At 45.3% G+C, this 25,917-nt stretch overlaps 1 protein-coding gene across 1 annotated transcript in view; it reads right to left on the reverse strand.

Moving 5' to 3' along the window:
• CDH12 (cadherin 12) overlaps nucleotides 1-25,917 on the reverse strand; it is a 1,369,316-nt gene that overhangs the window by 1,342,544 nt on the left and 855 nt on the right. The window lies entirely within an intron of this gene.

The raw sequence follows: 25,917 nt of genomic DNA on the forward strand, positions 1-25,917 counted from the left end.
GGGCATTCAATAAGGCCACACAAGACTCAGCAACATCATCAACAAGAGAATCTATGGATTTAGTAGGCAAACAAATAGTCTTACACGGCAGCGTATGCACAAATGGGGAGATAATCACAACATCAGCGTCAAGTCCAGAGACAGACCCAGCAAGCGACAACCAGCTCCTCGCCCTGACAAGACCATCCTGTGGGCCACCATCATTAACAGAGGTCTCAACAGCGATACAGAATATCTCGGACCAACAAATAGTGCTTCCAGGCGCAACAATAATAATCATGTTTAACCCGGAGTATATATCAAAGGGACTGGTCGATACACTAAACAGGGGCAACATTCTGCGACTACTAATGTCCACCAACAGTTTAACGAATATAAAAACCACCGACCTGGAGTCATCCGAGTTTGTAGATTTACCTGACAGACCTGGAACAGAATCAACAAAAACAGTCAGGTCCACACCAGACCTAGCTGAGAGAGTCCTAAAGGAGCAAACCAGATTATTATTATTATTATTATTATTCTGAGTTTTATATAGCGCCTGGTTACCAGAAAGGCATCCCAGCGCTCACCAGGGAATGAAACTACAGAGTAATGCGGGGGTTTAAGCAGAAAACAGAAAAGTTTTTAAAAGCTTGCGAAACCGAAGCAAACTGGCTTCGGAGCGAAGTTGTAGGGGAAGAGAATTCCACAGAGTGGCTACGTTTATAGAGAACCTTCTGCCACCAGTTCTTACTTTCTTCACCCTCCCAACCTGCAAAAGATGTTGGTGGTTAGACCGGAGAGAGCGGAGGGCTTTGTAGGGCTGAACCATCTTCCCCAGAATAGGTGGACCTGCCCCCTGCAGGACTTTATGAGCGATGCAGAGTGACTTGAACTTCACCCTGTCCCTCACAGGGAGCCAATGCAGTGCCTTGAGCGCAGGGCAAGCAGATTGATGTCTGGGGATACCCGTCAGAAGCCTGGCGGCCGCATTCTGCACTTGCTGCAGTTTGTTCATGGTAGATTCTGGAGCACCCAGGAACAACGCGTTGCTGAAATCCAGCCACGAGATGATAAGCCCCTGGATGAGAAGTCTCCTAGTGGCCGCTGGGAGCAGCGGTAGAATCTTCCGAGCCGAGCGGAGCAGGCCAAAGCATACAATTCTAATGTAAAAACGTTCCTGCGGTGGCCTACTAATTCAATTACACAATTATGTTTATAAATAGCGGAGCAGGCCAAAGCACACGCCAGCAGTCTTTTTGGCATGGGTTTTAAACGACAGGTCCTGCTCAAGCCAAACCCCGAGGCTCTTAATCTCCTGCTTGGGGGTGGGTACAGGTCCAAGGCAGTCGGGCCAGCTGCTGGGAGACAGAGATGGAGAGGAGTTTCCCAGCAGCATCAGCTCCGTCTTGGAGCCGTTGAGCTTTAAAGCTGAGCTGCACATCCATGTGTAGATCTTCTCCAGACACGAGTGCAGCCGGTCAGGATGGTGAGCCGACTGGGAAAGGCCTACCACCAACTGAGTATCATCAGCATAACTGATGATTTTGATACCCAGCGGCAGTACCACACTCTCCAGGGGGGCCATATAGACGTTGAATAACGTAGGGCTCAATGAAGAGCCCTGTGGCACACCACACTGGAGAGGGATTGAAGATGATTTTTCAGGGCCTTCCCATACCTCGAATGTGCGACCTTCCAAGAAGGAAGCAAACCACTCGAGGGCCAGACCGGTGATCCCCACCCCTGCCAGCCGTTGGAGAAGCACCTGATGGTCCACGGTGTCAAAAGCAGCACTGAGGTCCAGGAGGATCACTGCCACTGATCCCCCTGAATCCAAAATGCTCCTAGCGTTCTCCACAACCGCCAGCAGGGCGGTGTCAGTCCCCTGACCGGGACGGAAACCAGTTTGGGAGTCACCTAAGAGGGAATTGGCCTCCAAGAAGTCCGACAGGCGGCTGTTGACCAGCTTCTCAGCGATCTTACGAAGGCCCGGCAGCAGCGAGATAGGCCTGAAGTTGGCAAGGTCGGCGGGGTCCAGATTAGGCTTTTTTAAAAGGGCCTTCACAACCGCCCCTTTACAACTGGGGGGTACTACCCCTTGAGTGAGGGACAAGTTTATAAGGTCCGTCACTGGGCCACCAATGGTAGATGCCACCTGTTTTAGATATTTAACAGGTACCGGATCTTTCGGGGAGCCACTCTTCATGGTCCTCAAAATCAAGAGAACTTCCTCCATGGTAACAGTACCAATGGAGGTCAGCTCCACTGATCGCATCCTACCCTGCGGACCAGGGATATCACCCGGGGAAGATACCTCACCTGGGCGGGGAAGGGAAGCCAGTATATTATCAATTTTTGTTTTAAAAAAGGACGCCAGTTCTGTGCATTTTTTGCGTGGGTCCTCATGGATGATCTGGGGTTCGGGGATGTTCAGTAATTCCTTGATAACTCTCAATGATTCTTTAGAAGAGTTGGCCGCGGAGCCTATTCTCTCTTCAAAGAATCCAGATTTTGCCGCACGAATGGCGGATTTGTATATACTCAGGGCCTCCCGATAATCCTTCCGCTTCGTTTCACACCAGTCCTTCCTCCAGGACCGCTCTAGCCTCTTGCATCCCATCCTTAGGGATCTCAATTCGGGCGTATACCACGGCGCCGAACCCACTCTCTTCCCCTTCATAAGTTGTTTCTTTTTGGGAAGAAGGATATCTAAAGAGTCCGTAAGCCAAGTGTGTACATTCGCTTCCGCGACTAACGGGTTAGGACCAGGAGGGGCCGCGTTGCCTCCAGATGTGCCGACCAGGTGTCAATCGAGAGCCTCGACCAGGCTCTTTCCAAAGTGTGGACCCTTGGGACCATTGCAGCTAGATTATCAAATTGCCACACTGCGGACACCAAGAAATGGTCTGTCCAGGGCAGGGGCAGCGCCGGAGATGGAATAAAGTGGCCCAGGTTAGAGAAAATGGGGTCAAGCAGATGACCCTTCTCATGGGTCGCCCCCGGGCTGGCCAGAGTGATTCCAAACGCTTTGAGATCATCCAGCAGATCTACTCCCGGGGCGTTAGAGGGGTCGTCAAGATGGATATTAAAATCCCCAAGAGCCACAAAGTTGGTGGCTGAGGAAGCAAGAAGAGTCGTTGTTTCTAGGAAGGAATTGGGGAAATTTCCCAGAGAGCCAGGCGGGCGATAAATCAACAGGCCCGTCAGAGACACCGTAGATGACAAACGGAGGGTGAACTGACAGCTCTCACAATCAGCCACCCCTCCGTTCTGAACCTTACAAGCAAGCGTGTCTCTAAAGAGGATAGCAACTCCTCCTCCCCTCCCCACAGGTCTGTCTAGGTGGGATATAAGATAGCCTGGAGGGAGTGCTCTGACCATATCAGGGCCCGAGCTGGGGGAAAGCCAGGTCTCGGTGAGAAACAGCACATCGAGCTCGTGGTCCAGAATGAGAGAGTTAATCTCAATGGCGTGACTCGGCAATGACCGGCAATTCAATAGCGCCATGGAAAGAGCAGACTTCACAGCCACAGAATTATGACCGGTAATACAGGCTCTGCACAGTAGAAATGGAGTAGTTACCTCTAGTGCGAAACAGCAGGTGGAAGGGTGGGACGGACGATAGGACAGGAGAGCCTCCCTCTCATAATGATACCTATTGGTAGGTGGCGCCGAGGAGATGGGCATAGTGACAGGCCCTAGGCCCGTCCAGGCCCGGACGGGCACAGATGGGCTGAACTCTGGCGTAACTCCGGCGTCATAACGGCGTCCCCGCTGCGCGTGGCCGCTGCGCGTCAGCATGGCTGCCTAAGTAGTCAGCGAGCAAGATCAACAAAGGACTACTACCACACTGCTCTCCCTCACCAAAGATGGCCACCTCGAGACAGGGCGAAGGACCCGCAAAGCGCGGTGAGTTTGCCTATTAGAGTGCGAGTAAAGGGTGACAGAGGTGGGGGTATGTGGGCCAGGCTTTAAGAACAAGGTAAAAGTGCCTAAAACTATTTTTAAATTAAATAGAAAAAATGGAAAGTTAAAAGCAGCGGAGCTGCCACCACACACACGCTACCACAATAGCGCCACACGCTGGAGAGAACGCGCTGCCAAACTTGCCTGCCTAAGTAGACAGCGAGCAAGATCAGCAAAGGACTACTACCACACTGCTCTCCCTCACCAAAGATGGCCGCCTCGAGACAGGGCGAAGGACCCGCAAAGCGCGGTGAGTTTGCCTTATTAGAGTGCGAGTAAAGGGTGACAGAGGTGGGGGTATGTGGGCCAGGCTTTAAGAACAAGGTAAAAGTGCCTAAAACAATTTTTAAATTAAATAGAAAAAAAGGGAAGTTAAAAGCAGCGGAGCTGCCACCACACACACGCTACCACAATAGCGCCACAAGCTGGAGAGAACGCGCTGCCAAACTTGCCTGCCTAAGTAGACAGCGAGCAAGATCAACAAAGGACTACTACCACACTGCTCTCCCTCACCAAAGATGGCCGCCTCGAGACAGGGCGAAGGACCCGCAAAGCGCGGTGAGTTTGCCTATTAGAGTGCGAGTAAAGGGTGACAGAGGTGGGGGTATGTGGGCCAGGCTTTAAGAACAAGGTAAAAGTGCCTAAAACAATTTTTAAATTAAATAGAAAAAACGGGAAGTTAAAAGCAGCGGAGCTGCCACCACACACACGCTACCACAGTAGCGCCACACGCTGGAGAGATTCAACGCCTGGGGCATTATACTATGACCATTCGCAAATCTGTGGTATCCAGACCCTTTATTGGCCAAGCTAAAGACCCAAGAAGAATACCCTAGTGCTGGACAACCAAGCCCATGATTATTCTCAGTTCTACGAGGGACACGCAGCAACAGCATTGAGTACAGAGAAAGTGAAGAATAATATGAACTAAGAGCGCACTCTGCCAGAAGTAAAGCCACACTAGAGTGGAGCAGGTTTTCCAGGACAATAAACATCAAACCTGAAAGACCATGACATTCCAAGTGTAATGCATCCTTATCTAAAAACTCCCTGAAAAATCTGTTCCTGGAATATCAATGGCCTGGGAGATAAGAACTCGGATCCGGAGCTGCAAACTTATCTGCAGAATTTTGGTATTATTTCGCTCTAAGAAACATAGAGTGAATAACCAACTGCACTGCATAGCTTTAATTTGCTCCATCTCCTGGCAACAAGAAGTGCCAAATTCGGTCACAATAAGGGGGACCTAGCGACATACAGCTCCATAAGTAGTATTAATGCAGCAGAATCATTGCCATACAATCTAGCTCCACCCAACGCAATGCAAGCACTCAGAATTACTTTACGGGGGACGGCATAACAAGAGTATATAATACTCGTAAATCTTTATCTGCACCCACGCAATAAAACCAGAGGTAGTCAACAATTGAAGGAAGAACTGGTGAAAATAATAAAAGAGGAGAAAGCAAACAGCTGGATAGTCACAGGGGACTTTAATCTAAATATGCTCAACAACAGAGCTAAGGACATCTATTCAGAAGAAAATCCATTTGCATGGGAGGAAATACCTCAAGATAACAACAGAGATGGAAAACCAACAAAAACCTTGAAAAAGCTACTGGCGTTTTTAGAGTAACTGGGCTCTCGTGCATTAAACAGCAGATTTCCAGGAGATCGCCCACAGACAGCAACATTTAACAACGCAGTAGCAAGGTCCACAATCAACAACACATTCTGCTCTTGCTGAATGTTCTCAAAAATAAAAGACTATTGCATTGGGAGCGTGGATTATAGCGATCACCTACCCGAAGAAATCAGGGTAGAAGAGTCATCAACATGCAAATTGCCCCCAGCATGTACACTCTGTTCAGAATTTACCAATAATGAGAAAAGAGTGAAATGCAGAACCAACGATCCGAAGGCCTCCCTTCCCTTGCAAAACAACTCCTGGAAGAAGCGTAAGCAGCTGACCCCGACATAATAGGAAGCTGGGAGAGGTTTACATAAACCCTATGGAACAGCTACAGATACACAAAGGGACGCTCTCGAAACAGGAGAACACCTTGCCCTCAAAACCAACGGTTAAGCCACAACTCATGGAGTAACGCAGAACTAAAAAGCTAAAAGCATTGATAAATCACACACTACGGAGGCCGAAGAAAGACCCCACGGCATTGCAAGAACTGAGGCAGCTAAAAGCCACCAGCAGAAAATGAATTTGACAAAATAAAAAAGAAGCAGAAGAATCTCTTTGGGCCAGACTCCTGCACAACATTTAAAACAACAATAGCGCACAATTTTGGCAGAAGATTAATGCCCTGTCTAACCAGCAAGGCCAGTGCATTAATTCCAACGTCATAGAAGAGGCTTGGATAACTTATCTCGAATCACACTTTAATATGGAACAGATTCCCCAAATTTGCCTACCTACCCTAGAAACGTAATCGTCCTAGGTAAACTCCATAATCACGAATACACAAGTTTGCAAAGGAATCTTGAAAGGTAGACGTGGGGGAGCTCCTGGTCCAAACAGGATCCTGCCCATATTATTTAAACAAGTTTCAGAATTCAGGGCTTCAGTTCTAAAACCGATCTTCGACACAATTTGACAATTGTCAACTGTACCATCATCATGGAGGGGCTCGATAATTTCTCCTATCTACAAAAAAGGCAACAGGAGTAACCCAAAGAGCTATCTTAGTAGCTCTTCTGGACAATTAAGCCAAATATTATGCTGGCGTACTCCTCCAAGAATTAACAACATGGGCCACAGAAATCAAAGCAGTACCTTACAACCAAACCGGTTTCTGCAGGGACATGGGCACTGCCACCAACATCTCAGCCCTTTCACTAATGATAGATGCTGCACTTGTAATAAAATAGCACCTGTACATGGGCTTTATCAATTACAGCTCAGCGTTTGACCATAAAAACAGAAATAATTTGTGGCAAAAACTAAAAAGGCTTAGAAATACATAATTGCTTCTAAAACAACTAATTCTTTTGCATAGTAACACCTGGGTGCAAGTAAAGCTGGGGGCAGGAGACCATCTAACGAAAAAGATAAACACAACCTCAGGTTTAAAAGAAGGCTGTGTGCTTGCCCCAATACTTATTAATCTCTTCATGGACAAGCTTTCAGTCCAACTCAATGGAAGCAATTTGCATACCCCTAAGCTAGGAGGCTGTCAGTTATCCAATCTCCTATATGCAGATGACCTGGTGCTCATCAGCTAGACACCTATGGGTCTACAACGCTTGCTTGACATCATTTCTCAGTATTCGTAGAGCAACAGGCTAAGGGGATTATTTACAAGCCCCTTGCGCCTCCGGTGCATCACTTTTAAAATGGATAAAGTGACGCAGTAGCGGCGCAAGGAGCTTGTAAATAAGCCCCTTAGTATTAATCAAAAAAAAAAACAAAAGACGTGCGAGTAAATTTCCGAAAGACAAAAACAAAACACAACTGGCACATGGCAAAAGTCAAGCTGGAAGTTATACAAGACTACTAATACTTGGGGGTTATGATCCATAACAAAAGCAAATACAAAGCACAATGTGAGGCAATAAAAAAGAGCGGACTAATGACAGCCATGGCATTAAGAAATCTGAAAAACAAGACCACTGGACCAAGCTTTCTTCCTCTGACCAGGTTTATACAGGCTAAACTAATTCCATAAATCACCTATGGAAATGAAGCCATGAGAGGGAGAGACGCGGTAACATTGAACAACACCATTGCAAGAGCCTTGAGAATAATGTAAGGTTGCCTGGATATACATCTCCGGCACAAATGAGGCTTGAATTCGGGATGCATATACAAGAACTGGCCTGTAAAGGAGTTTGCGTTAAAACCTGGTACAAAATCAAAAAGGGACAGCTAGAAAAGCTAAACTGGAGGGAACTAGAAGCCTCAGAGACCTGCCCAGCTAGACAATTTTTGGACACTGCACCGGACCATCTGTGGTTACGGCAACTCTGGGGACCGTCAGGGTCCATGACAAGCTTCAAACAAATTGTAACAATTCAGAAAAGGGGGTGGTGATGAACAGAGTGTCTGAATTAAGCCAACCACTCTTACCCAGTCCAAAGATCAGGGCTTGATCCATCACCGTTATTTATCTCACTGCACCATCCCAGCTCAGAACCTGGCTATATGCAAATCAGTCTGTCCCTGGCCCAGTCCAAACAAATTGTAAACAACACTGTCAGAAATGAATCTATCTTACAAGACAAAGCCGTCTTGACAAAACGCCCACACGACTGGCTCACTGCACAGTCCTACAGCAAAGCGACTCCCCAAGCATACCTCTAATCTAACTTCTCCAAAACCACCAAGAGAAGTTTCTGAGATTTTGGTTAGGCTTATAGCCATCTGCACATCCCCTGCCTCCATAGTTACGTACTCCGAAGCCAGCAATCTTCAGTCTCTGTGGGGAAGGAGAAGAGGACAGAGTGCACATCATAACCATATGCCGGGAATTGATGCAGGAGCGCCTCTCACTCTTTAACAAGAAACAAATACGGTCCTGTAGGCAAGCGGTGCTCTCAGGTTTCTCTGGCAAAGATATTCAACTAAGTTGCTGCCTGGTAAAAAATGTAACCATGCTGATCTCAGACTAAAAAAGATACCATGAGATTATCTGAGAAGTGGCATTGGAACCGGGGTGGAGCCGGCCCACCAACCCATCACGTAAAAGCCTTTAACAGCGCTGTTTACATCAAGCACTAACCACTTTTGAACATCCAAGCCTCGAAGAAAAACATCAACAGGCTTGCCTCGTCCATTTTTGCACTGAGCCACAAAAGTTGTTGCTGCACTACGCACTTTAAACTTGTACCCAAATGCCCGCCTTCATTCTGTTGCCAAGACTCTGACCAGGGGGGTAACTCTACCTTACGCACTGCTGCTAAACATCCGCATACAAAAAATGAAGAAACTGGACTATTGGTCACCAAGGCTGGGGGACTGGATCTCTTTTGCAATTTTAACTGTGTTCTTAACTATGGCTATTAGCCTTCTAAATTGATGTTTTACAGTTTTATAAAAGAGGGCAAACTTTTGTAAAGGTTTTAATTAACTGTACAATAAACATATTACTTACTATTTATTTTAATGACTACTAAGAAGAAATGTATTCTGGGGAAATGCCCATATTTTTTGTTGTGGAAGCTGAACCTTGGTCCTTAACCCCCCTTTTAACCTCCAGATATCAACAAGGTCTAAATCTTCCAAAATACGATTTACTGAAGCTCTCATTTTGGGTGAGTTGACCATCTTTCTTGTGGTGGATTTGTCTAAAATTGGATCTATTAGTACATTAAAATCACCTCCAAGTATTATGCGGAGTTTAATCTCCAAGAGCTGATTATACAGGGCTTGAAGGGGGGGAAGGATCATCTATATTTTGCCTATAGTAGCCCTCAATGGCCTACCCCAAACTGTAAATGTTACCCTTTAATATCAACCACCTCCCCTTTGGATCTGTGTATCACATCCCCCACAAATGCCTTAATGACTTTCTTGAACTGAATAGCTACCCCTTTAATAAAACAGTACTTGTTAGTGAAAACCTATTGAGCTACCCATTTTTGTTTCTTCATTATCTTCACTCATTCTCCTCTTAATAAATGGGTTTCCTGACAAATTATAACCTTACAGTCCACAATTTTCAAATATTCAAGGATTCTTCTCCTTTTCCTTTTAACACAAAGGCCATGTACATTCCACCTTTATGTTTCACGTTAATACTTTTAAAGGCATAAAATATGTTGACCCTGAGCTGTCAGGCTTGCGGTAGGGCCCTAATATATTTCTACATAAGCTCCATAACCCTCCTTCACTTAACATTTTTACAAATGAGGATCTTCATTTTTTGTTTTTTTCTCCCACATGCTCCCCCACTCAGTGGCAACATATTGTGTAAAAAACTTTGTGCTCCTGTAACCCTTTAACCCTCACCTAGAGAACCTTCTTTGTCTTCATTGATCAAACTTAAGACAAAATCCTAACTTTCCTACTACAAAATACCTTCTGTGAATACCAAAAGTAGTAAGTTTAGGATTTTGTCTTAAGTTAATTCTGTGAATCGGGCCAGGGGAGATTAGTACCCATTTGAGTTTTCTTCTCCTTAGGCAGCTTTCAAAATGTATAACTGTTGTGCCTTAATCTGTTCCACAAGAATTTCCATTTCTTTTGGATCTCTTATTTTGTGCATTTTCTGGTTCCACATGGTCTTTAAAGTGGCAGTTAAATGCATCTGGGATGTTACTCCCAGTGAGATGAGCTCCTGAATGTACTTCCCCAACTCCCACTGTCTGTCTTATGTAGCTCTGGAAATGTCTTACATGATGCAAAGGACCACTCCCCTTTGGAGAAACTGACTGCTTTAAGGGCCTGATTCCAGATTTTTTCTTTTATCGAGTACGTTTTAAAATAGATCAGTATTCTTCTTTGGTTTTTCCTAACTGCTTCTTTTAGAAAAGGATGATGATGTACTCTTTGTATGTCCTCCTCCAAGACTCTAGATTCCACCCAGGGAATAAAATCCTTTATTAAACTATTCAGACACAGTTTTAAAACTTTCACCCTCTAAACCATCTGGGACGTTCAGATTTCTGAGATTGTTCCTCCTTGCGTTGTTTTCCAAAGGTTCAATTTTATCCTACAGGTCCTTTTCACCCATTTTTAAGTGCTGCATTTTCTCGTGATTTGCCTTCATCTCCCTGTTGAGTTTCTCCAAGGAAGCTTCTACTGCTGCAACTCGCTCCATCAGAGTATTCATTTTTACTTCTAGAGCTTTGCAAGTCCACTTGATTTTTTCTTGATTTTTTTCTGATGTTGAACATTTTCCTCTCACTTCTTCTTTTAAGTATTTGAAGCAATTTTATTACTCCGGGTTGATCTGCATGCCCCTGAGATTGTTCACTGGAAGTCCTTGAGCGAGACTCCTGTAGGTGGGCTATTCTTTTATTGTCTCTGGCGTTAAAACTTGATATCAATTACTGACTTCTAGTGTCTCCCCCATATTAGCAATACTATTTCTCTGCATTAATGGACCTGAACTGCTTATTTGTGATGTTTTACAGGACGAGGAGGGAATCCTCTTCTTTTTTTAACTGTACCTTGAGAAAATAATGCAGGAAGGGGGTAATTTTTATGCTCCCCCCACAATCTTTAAAACTGGTTAATCCCTCAGATCAATTTCGGGGCCAATAGAAAGGGGATGTAAGGGGTGTCTGGTGGCAACATTTTTTCCTACTTCTTGTGCCTCCCCCTGACTCTCACTCAGCTTATGTGGAACAACTGGAAAGGTTTCAGTCATGAGAAGGTAAGTGAAGTGCTTTCCGTCACAACTTTCTTGTTTCTTAGACAGTATCTAACACCAAGGAGATCACCGGAGATCTGGCTTCTGACCCTTTACCTCCCACCCCCTAAGAGACTTGCTGTTTACCTGCTCTTTTTCTTCCAGCTTTTGGAGAATTTGTTAACTATAGTAGAATCTTCCTTCCCCAACCCTGGCCACTTGTTGAAGTCATATGCGGCCCGCAGGTACTCTCCTTCCCATGAGTTGCAGCCTGTAACCCTGTCAGTGCTAGCGGCTTTGATAGATGTACACTAGTGGCCTCAATTCTCCCTGTGACACCCCAGAAGCATAGCGAGTTGAGGCTAACCACTCTCAACAGAGCTGAGATGCTGGCTCTGCGCATAACTTTGCGCCAGGGTCGCTGAATCGCCCACCACTGATCAGTTTCCCTTGACGCTCACTACAGAGCCTCACCTCTACCAGCTCCACCATTAACACATGCGTCAATACAAAGGGCAAAAACTTGTTAGTAAGTTTAATCTTCAAAAGGGAATCTCAGCGTTATTGTGGTGCACATATCCATCTAAAGTTTCTGCTTAGGGAGTTGAGAGCACCCAACCGGCACTCTCAGCCAGCTGCCATGTTCTCCCTGCAAAAATGCAATTGTTAGTGCAATATCCCTGCTGAGAAATGTTTTCTCTGTCTATTGAGGGTACACTTGCTCTGCTAAAGAGTGGCAATAGTATACATCGATAGATGAACAGGTCACAGGCAAGGGTTGACAATGTAGTAGTAACCAGATATATCCTGTGATGAGATGGCAAGCTCTAATGTAATATTAATATGGTGGGCTTCTACAACAGATCTGATCTATTACCTGTCTCTGATTATAACCCATTACCGCAGTTTGTACCTCCTTCAACAACTCCTTTCCCATGGAATGGTGAGATTTTATTCTAATTGGCTCAGCAGAATCTATAGCCTCAATATAGCTGGAGGAAAACTACCTGGTAAATTTGCAGATCACCATCAGGCCGGCTGGCATCCCTGTGCAGGTAGAGCAGGAGCTGCTGAGCCTATAACAAAGGCTCTGTTCCTTTGTCAATCAGCCACCATGATTGATATCCTCACTCAGAAAAGTTTCTTTTTTCTGAAAACAAAGGGCCTGATTCACAGAACTAACGTAACATAGTCAGTTAGTGAGAAAATACTTTATTTGGTTAATTTAAAAAAAATAAAAGCAAACTATGCAAAAAAAGATCTAGGTTATTAAAACAATGATACACAACAGAGGTATCAGACATTAAGTGCAAATCATGATCAATTGTTTACATTTTTAGGAATCCCTAGGTCCAATTTCATTTCATACACAGTTTTGAGAATAATGGATTAAAACTAAATTATAAAAATCATTTGCCTTTTTGTTATCTTTTTCCTTAATCTCACTGCTTCAGTAAGAAAACTAGCTATACTAAAGGTCTTTCAAACATTAGATAGCAGCTGTAAATACAAAAGTGCTGGTTTAACCTGCAGAAAACCTTTGTCTTTTAAGATTGGGAGGATAAAGCGCTTCCGAATATGCAAGAGTGCTCACAAAAAAAGATAAAGTGCAATGTGTCTTGAATATAAAAATCATCACAAGAACATGCCCCCAAGTCCTCCGCCCTCCTCCATCCCGCAGGATCAGCAAGGAAGAAATGAAGCTGATTTAACCTATATCTTACAAGGAGAAAGGGGTGGTTGGTATTTGTGACAACGTTCAAATATGGTTCAATTGCACAGGATGTTTTTAACAATTGTTGAGCACATACGGTTGGTTTTACCAACTCCCTTTCTTCTCTTTCCATAGAAGCCATCATCAGATAAGATTTGTTCGCCCATTTTATATCACCTTTTACAAGCTTCTCTGGCGAGTTAAATAACTCTGGCCGTCCCAATTTCACTGACAGCCTATGGACATAACTCAGACAAGCGATACAGTTCATTTGATCCAGGGCCAGACAATCTCTCAAGACTTCACAGTTCAGCTCTAGTTCTGGATTAAACCATGTTGAGATCCCTTTCAGGAGAGGTGCGATGGCAATTAAATCTTCCAGAAAACCTATTCCAATCTCCTGGTGGATAATGTAAGCTGCAGTAGATTGTGGGACAGTTAAAAGATTTCTTAAAAACTTATTCTCAACAACTTGAATTTCCCTTGTGTTTTTAAGGCCCCAAATATCCGCTCCGCACATCACGAGAGCAATGCATTTTGCTCCATATATTTTTAACAGAGCTTTCATTGGTCTGGCCCCTAGCCTGAGTGCAAAACCCAGGACAGCTGATGTAGATCTGGCTAGGACATTTCTTTTGGTATGTATTTGCGGGGTCCATGTACCTTGTTCGTCGGATATAATACCTAAATAAGGAAAGGTTTAGACTCTGGTGATTTTGTTGCCCTCGCAGTGAAGCGTTTTACCCTTTTGGATTTGAGGCCAGTTATCATAATGTGAGATTTCGAGAAATTAACACTTAAATCCAGGGACTTTCTGAAAGGAGCAAAGGAGTTTAGGAGAAGTTGTAACCCTACCGCCGTTCGTGCTAGGAGGGCGGCATCGTCCGCATAGAGGAGTGCCTGAATCGGTCATCCCGCCGCACGCGGAATATCTTTACAAGCTTCCCCTAAGACTTGATCCAAGTTGTTAATGTAAAGGGTGAAAAGTAGTGGGGCCAAGATGCACCCTTGCCGAACACCATTGGCAATACGAATAGCCTGGGTGCAATTTCCCTTTTGATTATATCTCATGGTGGCAGTTAGGTCCCTGTGCAGGTCGGCAAGGAAGTAAACAATATTTCTGTCAACACCTATTTTGAAAAGCATAACCCATAATTTGGACCTATTCACTTGGTCAAAGGCCGAGGAAAGGTCCATAAATGCCAGATAGAGTGTACCCTTCTTGGCCAGGGTATACTTCCCGTTGTAATAACCGCGTTGTAAAGTACTGCGATCTAAAAGATCACGTTGTACTGACATACATCCCCCCTGAGGCACCCCATGCGCAGATGAACGAACAGAGCAGGAGGAGTTCGAAGAAATGACCTGAAATGATCGGCATCTCAAGAAACAGGACAGCCAGGCCAAAGCAGGACCAGTCACCCCGGCCGCCTTCAGTGCTTTCAAAAGGACAGGGTGCAAAACCGTGGCAAATGCGGCGCTTTAATCTAAAAGAATAAGCACCGAGGTTTCGCCCTGATCAAGGCGAGAGCGTAGATTCTCAGTGATCCCCAAGAGGGTGGTCTCTGTGGAGAAGTGGGTGCGAAACCCAGACTAGGACGGGTGTAAAAATACTGTAGTCTCCACGTGGGAAGTAAGATGTATATTAATGTGCCTCTCCAAGATCTTTGAGAACATAGGCAGCAAAGAGATGGGCCGGAAATTGGAAAGCGTCTTAGAGTCTGCGGCAGGTTTTTTTAGGAGTGGAACTACCATGGCTCTTTTCCATTCGTCCGGGACAATGGATTCCCGTAGTGAAGAATTCAAGAGCTCTTGAATGACCAAAAGTGAGTCAGGAGATAGCTGTCGAAGAATGCCCATAGGAATTGGGTCCAGGGGAGAGCCTGAGTTTACCTTGGCCATGCAGGTGAGAAATGAACTCTGATCTAAAAAGGGCCACTCCAGCTGCTGATCTGGAAGGCAAGCTTTTGTGTTTTCTGCTCTGCTGCCAGCTTCTCTCTCACTCTGCTGAATGAGAGCTGGACTCTGTCTTTCTTCCAAGTGATCTCTAAGGGATTATTGGCTTTCCCCCAATTGTTTGAGACTCAGTCCCTACCCCCTTCTCCGGTGCCTAGCTCACTCGAAGTTGCCCAGATACTTGCATCATGGATTTGTATGAATCTACTGTCTGCATGTAGCAGAACCAGCACATCAACCTGGTTGCAGGAGTAAAATCGGCACATCACCTCAACACCAATACTTTGTCTCCAGATATTGACACATTGGACAGCATATTGCCCCTGCTGCAGCTTGGTGAGATCGATGCACCCTCTTGACTGCATAGCAGAATCTGCCGCAATTCTCAATGCCTTTTAACTCTGACACCCATCTTTGGAATTGACGATTCACCATCACTACATGGAGAATATTGACACATCTCATTGTTAGCAACTAGGAAAGGTACTTTGGCCAGTGCTCCATTGCAGTGGGCCCAAACATTGAGTTTGTCCGCTCTAGTGTGACCTAAAGTCACCTTTTTTTTGTTACTTGCTTCTAAGCGCTTAACTACATCTATTACTTTAAAATTCAATATCTCACATTTTATACATTATTATTTTGTCATTTTGGTCTTGTTTTGTTCAGAAAATAATAATCAATGTTTCTAACCCTGTGTGGAGTCTTTTTGGGGTCAATTCATTGTGTTTATGTGTCTGTGTGGTGCACAACTACTTTACACATTGTCTCTTTAGATAAGCCTGACTGCTCTGTGCCAAGCTACCAGAAGGTGAGCACAGGTATTTCAACAGTGTGAGCATAGCTAAAGGCAGAAGAGCACTGTACAGAGTCAAAGGCTTGCATAAGGTCAAAGAATAATAGAACAGATAGTTGGTTTGTGCACTGTTAATGCATTGTGACATGGTGTTCTTTAAAGAGGTGTATCTTCAACTCATTCCTAAATTGGAGCAGCCGTGGGGCAAACCAGATGCATACAGGGATATTGTTCATAGATCCTGAGATCATAGATGGAATTCATTGCTGCCCTGTTTTCATTTTTCACACTTCCAAGTCTGCAGTCGGATGGTTTCCTGGCTTCAGGCATGCCATGGAGTATTTTTTGGCACACACCTGTACTGTAAAGCTGGCCTATGCATTATGGTGGCAAATCATATCTCATTGTGGACATGCATGGCAAGATGGGGAACATACCAGCATCATGCTAGTTCAACATTTATATGGCCCTGCTCGCACACGTCGCTGGTCAGCATGACCTCAACATAATCTCCTACGCCAACAACACTCAACTGTTCCTCTCCCTCACCAAGGACCCCATCACCGCCAAAGCCAACCTCCACAAAGGAATGAAGGTCGTCGCCAACTGGATGAAGTTCAGCCGTCTGAAACTGAACTCGGAAAAGACGGCGGTCCTCATCCTCGGCTCCAACCCTTCAACCTGGGACGACTCCTGGTGGCCGTCGGGCACTGGAGGCAGCCCCGACACCCACTGACCACGCACTCAACCTGGGAATCATCCTCGACTCAACGCTCTCAATGACCAAGCAAGTCAATGCTGTCTCCTCCTCCTGCTTCAACACCCTCCGCATGCGCCACAAGATCTACAGGTGGATCCCGTCAGATACAAGAAAGACAGTCACCCAGGCCCTCATCAGCAGGAAACTCGACTACGGAAATTCCCTCTACGCGGGAGCCCCGACCAAGCTCATCAAACGACTACAACGCATCCAAAACGCCTTGGCACGACTGATCCTCGACGTACCACGACACAGCCACATCACCCCCCCACTCGAGAAACCTGCACTGGCTCCCTGTCAACAAGAGGATATCCTTTAAGCTCCTCATCCATGCACACAAATCACTCCACAAGACCGACCCAGCCTACCTCAACAGGCAGCTCTCCTTCTACATCCCAAACTGCCAGCTACGCCCAGCCGACCTCTCACATGCCACCCTCCCGCTCATCCGAAGAACAACCACCGGCGGGAGATCCTTCTCCCACCTCACAACCAAGACATGGAACATCCTCCCACTGCGCCTACGACAGACCCAAGACCTGCTGACCTTCAGGAAGATACTCAAGACCTAGCTGTTCGATCAGTAGCGCCCCCTCCCTCCCCAGCACCTTGAGACCCTTGCGGGTATGTAGTGCGCTTTACAAATTATTGATTATTTGATGACAAACTTGGGTTAATGGCAGTAATCCTTGACATTATAAGGACAGGTATGGCATGATGATGCCAAGACACTAATGTATTTTTTTTTAATGCTACCATGTTCAAGCAGGCTCAAAGAAGAGAGGAGCCAATACAAGTAAACATATACATATTCTAGTGTAGAAGCTCAGCCAACCCTAGCCTAGGAAGCAAACTTCTCTGCCAGTGCCAATGGTTTGGAAAGTGCGTTGGGTAAGGCAAATCCTAATATATAATGTGTGCTGCTTGATATGGGGGTTTTGGATGGATGAAGACCCTCATTATTTGCTGTGAGTGCCCTGCTCCTCCGAGTAAGTTAGCATTCTTCTGATATTGCTTTTTTGTTCTCTTGTATGCTGTTTAAGTGACAGAGTTTGGCCCATGGGCTGCTAATTTGTATACCAACATAGGCAATCTGGGTTGTGGATTGTGAGTTGCAGGTACTGTGTGAGCCTTCTGCTGCACAATTTGACCACTGCCTGGTTTATTTGCCCCTTTGGGGTGTTTCAGTGTTGCCTTTTGGGAGATATTGTGGTTGTTGCAACTTATTTGAGCTCAAATCTATTGTTCTGCATTGCTTCCTCCTTTACCTTTTGTGGACTTGGGGCTGAATGTTCATGTTCTTGGCATTAGGCACTGATGTCCACCATGTCTTACGTGTTTATATCTATAATTACTTTGGCACTTGATCCATGTTAGGCTTTTCCTATTGCTTGTTGTTGATTTTTTCAGGCTGTTTCTCTCATCTTCTCTACCTTTTATAATAATAATTCAACTTTGGATGTTGCAGGGTGCTGTGGGTGGCCTTGAAATGCGTACAGGTAGGTAGATGCCTTTTGACCCTTTCTAGCAAAAAGGACCCTCTTTTGTGTATTTCAGATAGGGTGTGCAGATCTAACTTTGGGTTGCCCAGAGGATTCATGGGCAAACAGTGTGCTTGAGTTAGAATTTTACTGCCTTCTGTGGTGATTTAGTCCTTGAATGTGCTTGGTGTATTTTTGTTTTTTTGTGACTAGAAGTGGTTTCTCCAGCTTGTCCAGTCCATTTGTTCTCAGAAAGGGCTTCTATTTGGGGACTTTTGGTGCTACTTCTTGGGTTCTGTGATCCTGGTGTAGTCTTCAAGCTTGGAATGAGGAGAGCCCTTAGTGTGATTTCTATTGATGGTGCACCATTACTTGTTGGAACTTTTTACCTGGCAATACATCACAATTTGGTGTGGTTCTAGTTACCAATTCCTTGATAGGTGTGCATCCTAATCTGCTGTTGGTGTGGTTTTCTTACCGGCTGATTAGTGCTTGCCGAGTGGGGGGTTTTCTCCATCTTCCAAAACTCTCAATACCTGTGTAGTCGGTTTGCATTCTGTAAGGCATGCTTTCCTTTGGGCACTGAGCAGCAGCTGCACTGAATCGATTGAGGGAAAGTTGGTCCCTTTTTCAGGATCCCTTATATCCCTCCACCGTTGTGCTTTTCATTTTCTCACCAGGGGCAAAAGTAAATATTGATTCTTTAAGTCAGATAATCCTTTTCCTGTAGATGTTGATTTTGTTCCTGTATTCCTAAATTGTATTAGTCCATTTTAACTCTGGTGTATGATTTTGCTTACATGATAAACACAGTTTTATATTCTGGTAGATTGCTTTGTTAGATACCAAATAGGGTAGTTAAAATTAGGAACAGCAAAAAGTAGACACATCATCAACTTCTGAGGACAAATTCTAAGGCATTGCTTTTCTATTTTGTTATACATTTAAAATAAATACATAACCTTAATTTACATTAATAATTAAGATAAACATAATTTACTAATGTTGTTACCTTAAAGTTTATTAACCTATTTTATATATATAAAAAGATATATGTGTATATCTGTCAAGCGGGGGCTAAGAAAAAAGGGAGGTCACAAATGGTGCGATGCCCATGTTCATTTCTTTAGGAATGTTGGACACGACTACAGCACGAACCACTGAACGGAATTACACCACATTTAGCAGGAAGGTGGCAGTTGGTTCAGAAGCAACCTTTTTGTGAATTGGGGTAAAGAAGGTTAGTAGTTTTGGAAATATTATAGGAAATTCTAAATTGTATATATAGAGATGCAAAGGCCCAGCAAACCCTCTCTATCTTGTGCTGTGATCTGCTAGCTGCCAACACTTCAACCAGGAGGCTTGGAACTTGGCTTCAGCCGAGTGCCCGAAAGAACATTTAAAAAAAAGAAGAGGGGACAGGGTAAGAATACCTTAGCTTCTGAGCTCTGGTCATGCCACAGTCCTCCCAAGTGGAATTGCTCAGACCTTGTCGGAGGTCCCGCCCCTTTCTCATCCACTCTGCAAAGGGGTGTCCTGGGGAACTACTGGTCGGGGATGAAGTCCCCTTTGCTGCTGAGGGTCGTTCGGGGCCAAGAACCCCTATTGTTGTCACAAATAGGTCTCAAACAGCAGCATTGCTCATATCTCATTGGAGGCCCACAGCCTTTCTCAACCACTGTGAAAAGGGGCCTCCTGGTGCACTACAAGTCTAGGGGTGAGTGCGTAGGGAAATTGCACTCTGCCAGTGTTTGGGAGAGTTTTTGCTGAAATCTGCACTCCAAGCGGAGTATGGAGTTGCAAAACTCTGGAAACTCTGCCACCAGAGTAGAGTTTACCTCCCACCCCTATCTGAGAATCACACCCATTAACAGACCCACTCAGACACTGATACACTCACTTACAGCTCCACTCATACTCTCTAACACCCACTTACAAAACTACTTAGACACTCATTAACCCACTGAAACAGTCATGCATTCAAGCATACACTTAGGGGCTTATTACGATGTCAGTCAAAGTTGCCTCCAATTGACAATGTCTCAACCTCAGGTTGGCGGTTCCAATTGCCTGATTACGATGTGACTGAACACTGTTCGAGGCATACTCACTTTTCTCTATGAGACCATGAGTCACGGCTGTAAACCTGACATAATACAGGCTCCTATAGAAAAATGGGGGGTGCAGTGTTTTACAGGGGGTACCCTAGGCACCTCCTCGACTACCAACCATAGGCCGCAAGGTAGAGGGGACCCGGCTAGGGGCCACCAAAGTAGCTTTTTGACAGTCTTTCCAAGTCAGAAAGGCCAGCACGGAAAGGATGTCGGAAACCAACATAGTAATCCCATTGGTGGAAACGTCATCCATCGGGGATTACGGTGCAGTTCAGACAAGATGGAAGACTCTGAGAGCTGGTCGTAACTAAGTTGAATGACTGGCCGGTTTACTTCCTGACTGCCAACATCATAATCGGGCGGTTGGACCGCAAACCTACACTGTCAGTCAGATTGCCTCCAACTGAGGTTAGAAAGCATCCAACTAGCGGTCAGAGGCTTTCTGACTGATACTGTGATCGACTCCTTGGTTGAAAATTTTAGTGGTTACAGGTAGGAAATAAAATTTAAAAAAACGTTCAAATTCACTTAAAAAAGCAGGGGTTACAGGGATGTTATAGTTAGGATACAGAATTAAAAAAAACATTAAAATTCACTGAAAAAAACCAAACAATAAAATCAATCAATCAATCAATCAGGGAATTGTAAGCGTGCTACTAACCCATAAGGGTCTCAAGGAGCTGAGGGGGGGGGGGGGGTCCGCAGATCTGTTTAGCCACAAAGCCAGGTCTTGCGGGTATTCCTGAAGGTGTTCAGGAGGGGCACGTTTGATGTCTGCAGGTAGTTCATTCCAGGTCTTGGCTGCAATGTGAGAGAACGATCTTCCGCCTGCTCTGTCTCTGTAGATGCGTCGGGTTTTGGCCAGTGCGAAGTTGGAAGATCGGAGGTTTCTTTTGGGTACGTTGAAGTTGATTCTGTCATTGAGGTATTTGGGTCTGATGTTATGTAGGCATTTGTAGGCGTGAGTGAGGATTTTGAAAGTGACTCTTTTCTGCACAGGGAGCCTGTGGAGACTTCGTAGGTGTTGGCTGATGTGTTGGCGTTGGGGGATGCCGTGGACAAGTCTGGCGGCGGTGCTCTGTATTGTCTGGAATTTGCGGAGTAGGGACTTGTTAATGTCAGTGTAGAGTGTGTTTCCATAGTCCAGTCTGCTGGTGATAAGTGCATGGGTGAATGTCTTCCTTGACTCAGGGGGATCCACTTGGAGGTCTTGTGGAAGATGCAGAGGGTGTTGAAGCAGCTGGAGGTGATGGCGTTGACCTGTTGGTTCATGGTGAGTGATGTATGATGATGTACGATGATGAATCAAACATGATGTATGAATCATGTATGATGCAGAGATTCTTGGCGTGGTCTGAGGGGGTAGGTGGGCTTCAGAGGGCAGTCGGCCACCAGGTGCTGTCCCATGTAGATGGGTGGTACCGAGGACGAGGACTTCTGTCTTTTCAGCATTGAGCTTCAGGCAGCTGTTGGTCATCCAGACTGCAACATCTTGCATTCCTTTCTGGAAGTTGAATTTGGCAGTGGTGGGGTCTTTGGTAAGGGAGAGGATGATCTGGGTGTCGTCGGCGTCGGATATGATGCTGAGGCCATATTGTTGGTCAATGGCTGCGAGGGGGGCCATGTAGATGTTGAAGAGGGTGGTGCTCAGTGATAAACCCTGTGGGACTCCACAGGTGATTTTTGTGGGGTCAGAGAGGAAGAGTGGGAGTCTGATCCTTTGGCTTCGTCCGGTGAGGAATGACCGGATCCAGTCCAGGGCTGTTCCTTGTATGCCTGCGTCATGTTGTCTGGTGACTAATGTGCGGTGGGAGACGGTGTCGAAGGCCGCTGATAGGTCGAGTAGAATGAGGGCCGTGTAGGGGCCTTGGTCCAGGAGGGTGCGGATGTCGTCTGTGGCGGCAAGTAGAGTGGCCTCTGTGCTGTGGTTACTTCGGAATCCAGATTGGGACAGGTCGAGGACGGCGTTCCCTCCAAAGAATTGTCAAAAGTTTCCTGTTGACTGTTTTCTCTGCAACATTGACTGCAAAGGGGATGAGCGACATGGGCCAATAGTTCTTGAGGCTGGTGGGGTCAGCTGTGGGCTTCTTGATGAGGACTCTGACTTCTGCATGCTTCTAGTCACCTGGGAAGGTGCCTGTTTTGAAGGTGGTGTTGCTGGTGCATTGTAGTTCGGATGCAATGGCGGCCGCGGCTCTGTGATAGATGGGAGGGGGGCAGGAGTCAGTGGGGGCCCTCAAGTGGATGCAATTCAGGGTCGAGGCGGTGTCTTCAGCCGTGATCGGTGTCCAGTTGGAGATGGTAGGCTGGGTGGTGTTTTCGGGGCGGGTGACCGTCTGTGATGCCTGGTGGATGGTCAATGAAGTTGTCATAGAGGTTTTTGATCTTGAGGTAGAAATAGGTTCCAAGCTTGTCGCAGAGGTCTTGGGATCGGGTGATGTCTGTGGCTTCGCTGCATGGGTTGGTGAATTCTTGAATGACACTGAAAAGTTCCTTGGAGTTGGTGGAGTTGGCCAGGATTTTTTTGTGGATGAAGTTCCTCTTGGTTGCTCAGATCTGGTTGTGATAGTCCGTCATGGCATCCTTGTAGGTGGTGTGGTTTTTGGTTGTCTTGGTGTTTCTCCAGTTCTTCTCCAGGCATCTGCAAGTGCATCTTGCTTCTTGGAGAGCAGTGGTGAACCTGGCGGCTTTCCTGGCACATTAACTGTCGGGGTTGCATAGCGGGCAAGCTAGTATGTGCAGTTGGAGATCCAGGTGTGGAGTTCTCTGGCTGTGTGGTCTGCGTCGTTTGCGTTGGGTGCCCAGATGTGGTTATCTCGGGTGAGGGTGGAGTTAAGTTGCTCTTCGCTAACCTTGCTACAGTTCCTTCCTGTTGGGCGTGTGGCTGGTTTGGGTGCCTTTGGTTTGTTGATGGCGAAGTGTACGCAGTAGTGGTCGGTCCATGGCGGCTGAGCTGTGTGGCTGAATTGGATGCTGTTTCTTGCCTCGAAGATGGGGTCGAGGGTGTGTTGTGCTTTGTGGGTCGGTGTGTTGACGAGTTGTTTAAGTCCGATGCTGGCAAGGTTGTCACAAATGATAGTGGAGTTGTGGTTGCTAGGGTTGCTAGGTGGAAGATCAGGTCTCCAATGAGTATGTAATTCGTTGAGGCGATGGCGTGGGGTGCGATGAAGTTGGTGATGGTGGTGTTGAAGGGTGTTAAGGGCCGGGGGGGGTCTGTAGATGAGGGTTCCTCGGAGTGTGGCTTAAGGTGTGGTCTGGATCTGGAAGTGCAGGTGTTTGGCAGAGGGGACGGTTTTGTTGGAGGTAGTGAGGCTGAGGGTGCTTTTGTGGGCAATTGTGAGGCCCCCTCCTGGGTGGTTGGGGCAGTCTTTCCTCTGGATCTTGTATCCATCTGGGATGGAGGTACTAATGTCGGGGCAGTGATGCGCTGGTCCAGGTCTCTGTGAAGAAGGTGATGTCGGGCAAGAGAGAGTCAAGTAGGTTCCAGATTTCCAAGGCGTGTTTGTGTACGGAGCGTTCGTTGAGGAGGATGCATTTTAGGGTGTCGCCCTGGCTCTTATGCACAGTTATTTATATATGTCAACTCTCACATGTACTGTGTTTTACATATGTACTTACTTTGACATGTAGCACTGAGATATCCATTCACTCACCAATACACTCATGCACACAGTCAACCGCCCATACAGCTGTTTCCACATGCACTTTTGAAACCATACATCTAGTTAATCAACTGCTCACACATCTATGCACAGAGTCATACACCTCCCAGCCACCCACACACACACCCAGTCTCCCATACAAATACTTGGGCAACCAATCAATAACCCATATAGTTACTCATATAGCTACTTATCAACACATGCAACAGTTTACAGAACAACAGACATAATGATGCACAAATTAAGACAGTTTAGTCACTAACCCATGCACTCAGTGAGACACATTTAATCACTCACTCATACAGTCAGTCATGCACCTACTAAATCCTTCATCCAGACACTTATACATCCACTCATTCTTCAATATGTAAGACATATTTTAACTTTACAGAAACATACAGTCACTGGATGTTGTCATCAGTGATGTCATCAGTGATGTCATTTGAGATGTCATCAGTGATGTCACTGACCATGTCATGAATGATGTAATATGTGACATCATCAGCAGTGGATTGCGGGTGCGCGATATATAGTTAGTGCAACTAACTATATATGGAATTTCAATGGTTTTGTGTGAGTAAAATAAGGTTTTGTAAATGTGAATTCCTAACTATGGGGCCGATCAGGATAGCGGTTTTTCCGCATCCTCGGGGCCGGCGGAAGCCACCGCCGGCCCCGAGGATGCGGAAAAACCGCAGCGGACTGACCAAGGACCCACCGCCACATTAGGATGGCTGGTGGGTCCTGGTTTCCGTCCGCAGCTTTTCCGCCGCGGTTGGCTTACAACCGCGGCGGAAAAGCTCTAATATGGTGACGGTGTCTCTCAGACACCGTCCACCATATTAGGATGGGCAGTGAAGTATGCTTTTCCGCGGCGCGTTTCCCGCCGTGGAAAAGCATACGGAACTTCACTGCGGGGGCCCGTTGCGGGCCCCCTAGGTGAAGGGGGGGTGGGGGGTGCACATGGGGGGTACCTATGGTACCCCCCTGCATTTGCATGCAGAAAGCGGCAGGCACCGCACGGTGCCTGCCTCTTTCTGCATGCAAAAGCAATGCGTGCATTTTTAACATTGCCGCGGGTGCAGCTTGAAGCTGCACCCGCGGCAATGTTAAAAATAGAGGATGTGACCGCCAGGGTGGCGGTCACATCCTAATTGCACAGGAGGGAACTCCGCATGCCATGCGGAGGTTCCCTCCTGCTCTGGGGTCGCGGACGGACGCAAGTCCGTCCGCGATCCTGATCGGCCCCTTAATATGGTCTATAACCTATGTTTTCTTCAGTGAATATATATATATATATATATATATATATATATATATATATATATATATATATATATATATATATATATATATATATATATATATATATATATATATATATATATATATATATATGTTGCAAGTTTTACCGTAGTAAGTATCACACGCACTCAAAGTGGTACATCTTGTGAAGATTTATTTTCCAAAGTCACGCCGGTAGGCGGTAGGGGGCCGCCGGGCTTGACACGCCACCTGACTACGGGACCTGGATCCCAGGAATCAACCTTCTTACAGTACTTGGATATATATATATATATATATATATATATATATATATATATATATATATATATATATATATATATATATATATATATATATATATATATATATATATATATACATATATAATTTAGATCAAAATAGAAGAAATGCCACAACACAGGAAACCTACTTTAAAATTAAATATGTAATGACTTTAAATTAATTAAAGTAAATTATCCTAATTTTTAAGATTCCTTAAAAAAGTCTTCTAAAGTAAAATGTTTATACTTATTTAATGTGCCTTAAACATTATAATACATCATGTATATAATCAATATGATATTTTGCAATTATTTTTAAACTACATTTATTTTCAAAATAGGATTTAATATAAACTATTTAATATGTATATTTTTAGAATTTCTAAAACTAAAATTAAATGTATTCATATTTTTAACTTGTTTAAGTGATTTAATTAAATGTGAGATCATTACCAAAGGGTTTTTTTATTTTAAGTTCTTACCTCCATAATTTCTTATAAGATGGCATAAGAAGTGGCTGGCCATGTGTGGTGCTGAACTTACTCCAGCTCTGAACTGGAGTACATTTACTACTGTTTTGGGTCTTTTTTGGCTGCAGTAATTTTTAAAGT

This window comes from Lissotriton vulgaris, chromosome 4_1 (assembly GCF_964263255.1).
Source record: "Lissotriton vulgaris chromosome 4_1, aLisVul1.2, whole genome shotgun sequence".
NCBI classification, from domain to species: Eukaryota; Metazoa; Chordata; class Amphibia; order Caudata; family Salamandridae; genus Lissotriton; species Lissotriton vulgaris.